This window comes from Schistocerca piceifrons, chromosome 1 (assembly GCF_021461385.2).
Source record: "Schistocerca piceifrons isolate TAMUIC-IGC-003096 chromosome 1, iqSchPice1.1, whole genome shotgun sequence".
NCBI classification, from domain to species: domain Eukaryota; kingdom Metazoa; phylum Arthropoda; class Insecta; order Orthoptera; family Acrididae; genus Schistocerca; species Schistocerca piceifrons.
This window is the reverse complement of record NC_060138.1, coordinates 1,024,115,735-1,024,118,858: the sequence shown is the minus strand read 5'-3', so window position 1 is coordinate 1,024,118,858 and position 3,124 is coordinate 1,024,115,735. Positions and strand designations below refer to the sequence as shown.

General features: G+C 40.6%; 1 long non-coding RNA gene across 1 annotated transcript; it reads right to left on the bottom strand.

Annotated features, from left to right (window-relative positions):
- Positions 1-973: 973 nt before the first annotated feature.
- LOC124804962 lies at positions 974-2,498 on the bottom strand. The gene is made up of 4 exons (XR_007017387.1): positions 2,361-2,498; positions 2,155-2,249; positions 1,494-1,611; positions 974-1,351 (listed from the first exon to the last, which is right to left on the bottom strand). It is a non-coding gene; the product is annotated as an uncharacterized LOC124804962 (long non-coding RNA).
- Between the last annotated feature and the right edge of the window lie 626 nt (positions 2,499-3,124).

The following is a 3,124-nucleotide window of genomic DNA, read 5'->3' as shown; positions in this document are numbered from 1 at the left end:
TCGCTAAGGAATGAAATAAATAGGAAGTGCAGGAAAGCTAAGACAAAATGGCTGCATGAAAAATGTGAAGAAACAGAAAAAGAAATTATTGTCCGTAGGACTGATTCAGCATCTAGGAAAGTCAAAACAACCTTCGGTGAAATTAAAAGCCTTGGTCAAATTGTTGGGACCGTTCCACTATGGCTGGACCGACATTACATTTGGTCTGTATACCGCCACAATTTCATGATGTATCTGTGTGCAGTTTAAACGTTTGGACGACAAGAATCGTACTGTCTCGCGACCTTCAACTTTTAAGGTACCTTCACGATGAAAACGAAGTCCAACAAAATCGGTTGACAACTGTTTTCAGCTAGAAGTTTGACTTAGTTTTCAACTGTTGTCAACAGTTGTTTGAAGTCGCGAGTCTGAACAACTAGTTGAGGGAAGTTTTATGTCGCGATTGTAGTTTATGGTCTCTGAGCAAAAACACGGCAGAGTTGTGTGACTTGCGCATGCGCATTTTCCGTGTCGTCTGCTGTGTTTCTTTCGACAATGGCAACTCACGAGTCGTGAACAGATCCAACAATTCAGCTTTTGTTAGAAATTGAAATGAGGAGACCTCTGTATGATTCTGCCTGATATCGTTGATTCTACATATAAAGACAGATATAAAAGGAAAGACCTATTGAAAGAAGTTTGGAATAAAATTGGTGTACCGCTTGTGGAGTGTGAAAGGAAATGGACAAATATGAAAACACGGTATAATCGTGAGCATTGTAAAACGATTAAGACTAAAAGTGGATCTGGGACAACTGAGATCTATGCTCCGAAATGGATATTTTATTAGCATATGATGTATTTGGAAGGCGTGAACAAGCCAGGGAGAAAAATATTTACAATCGTAAGTAAAATGTCGTTCATTTGCATAACTGAAGCTGTAAGAGTTTTGGTCGGAAATTTTGTAATTACAACTGTATTTTCATGGGAAATTTATTTCTCTTGTCATATAATTTTGTCAACTTCTGATACAAAGTAGTTCACAGATTTATGATTTACATACTTAATAACTAAAGCTATAAGGGTTTTGTTCGGAAGTTTTTAATTACATTTGTCTTTTCACTCGATATTTATTTATTCATATTTCTCTTGCCATTTCACTTTATCAACATCCTATACAAAGTAGACTGCAAATTTATCCCATGTATTCTTTGAGGTTCTTCCTGCGTTGCCTCCCTTTCTGTGAAGACATTTATTTTGTGGAGGCATCCTCCAACTGCCTTCCAAAACCCTGCCTGTTTCTGGATCTTCCACATCAAAACTGCCAGGTGGTGAGTAAACTGTGACATTTTCTATATTTCTTCTAAGAAAACTGTGGAAAGAAACAGTTGATTTATCAGGACTTAAGTGCATAGTTGTTCTAAGACACCGAAAGACTGCTTACAATATTCCAATAAAATTCTCCATAATCCTTGTAGCGCGAGATATTCGGTAATTAAACATTATTTCCTTACTGTCTTTCTCTTGCTATCCTGTGTATGGTTTCATCATGTGCTCTGAAAGAGCAAATCATTATCTCCCACCATAACAAATGGCAAATCTTCACAGTCGGAATCCATTTCCATTACTTTTCTGTAACAAAAAAATAAAAACGCTGAACGCGTGTTTACAAGAGTTTGAAATTGTTGTCAACTTTTTCAACAGTTATAAGTTTGCCACACTCACAACAGTTGCATGTTTGTCAGACTCACAACGGTTGTATGTTTTTGTTTATTGGAGCTAGTTTTCGCTGTGAAGGAGCACATTTCTAGTTGCCGCGCCAATTCCCTCGCACACTGAGATGCACCTGTTAACTGCACCAAAGCAGAACTGTCTCTGCAGAAAACCCATGGCATGTGCTCTCTTCTGACAATGCGCCACTCTTGCTGCCCCAAGATATTACCATGGAACGACATGAGTAACTTACTTTAAGAAGTACCCTCGTAATTTTACCCAACTGTCCATGCTCGCTTAACGTCCACTCATAGTTTTTAGCCAACCATCCATGTTCCCGTAAGCAAAATCTGAACTAACTATTGGGTTCCATCTCAGATGTACAGTTACGAAAGATATGCAGCACATGGCGAGCACGATTTGTCCAAAAGGTATGGTATGGTATGTTGTAGCAGTACTTACCATTTCAGCATATAGTGGGCCCCACTGAGACACTAACGCCGAGGAAGCGACAACCTACTGCGACTTAAGAGCTGCAACTCATGTTTCAGTATCCTCTGATGCAACATTGATGGGCCAGAAAGGAGCAGAAAGAAAATGTCAACAACATAGGTTTGTAGAACAAGAATTTATCAGCATGGAAATAAGATCGTCATAAAACTACGTACGATGCAGGAAAGTAAACTAGCAATTTTGTTGCAGCTCGCTTGCCAGAAACTGCCTCGGTAAAAGTAACACGAATTTCAGGGATTTCGTAAGCCTGAAGGAGTGTGAACACTGCTGCGTAACGTGAATAGACAGTCGAGTGAACTGGAAGGTTACCAAACATTGCAGATAGTAGTTCATCACACGAAGCAAAACGACGAACAGGAACGTGCGGCCACTGCGACGCCACAGCACGTGTCCGTCAGCCCGCTTTATCTGTAGACTTTCATTGCCAAATAACGGACACTCAAGCTTTCTGCAGATAACTGGTGCGCCGCAGTCAGCTTGCCTACCGAGAAACGGAGTTACGATAAGAGTTGCTGTTATAAACACGCGTTGTGTTTACATGTCTTGAAATCCCTCCAGGAAGGACACCTGTGCATTTTTCCCTTAAGCCAGGAATAGCTCATAGAAACGTGGCGGCACCAGCAAGAAAGTCATTGATAATCACCTAAAACGGAGGAGCCACAAGGCATCATAAATAAACATCCCCGTTACATAGACACAAAATGCGAATAAAAGTAGGTGAATGGACTGACATCCAAATGGTAACGATTGTGGGGAGTGCGTCCACGCTCATGTTCATTGAGAGACGTACTGAAAAACGGTTCCTATCGTCGATTACACTACACTGATACAGATTTATCTGCTGAGGCCATTATGAATGCAGCGACATCTACCTCTAGATCAATATCTGGACTCCTCAAGCCTCCTTAGTGTGCGACGT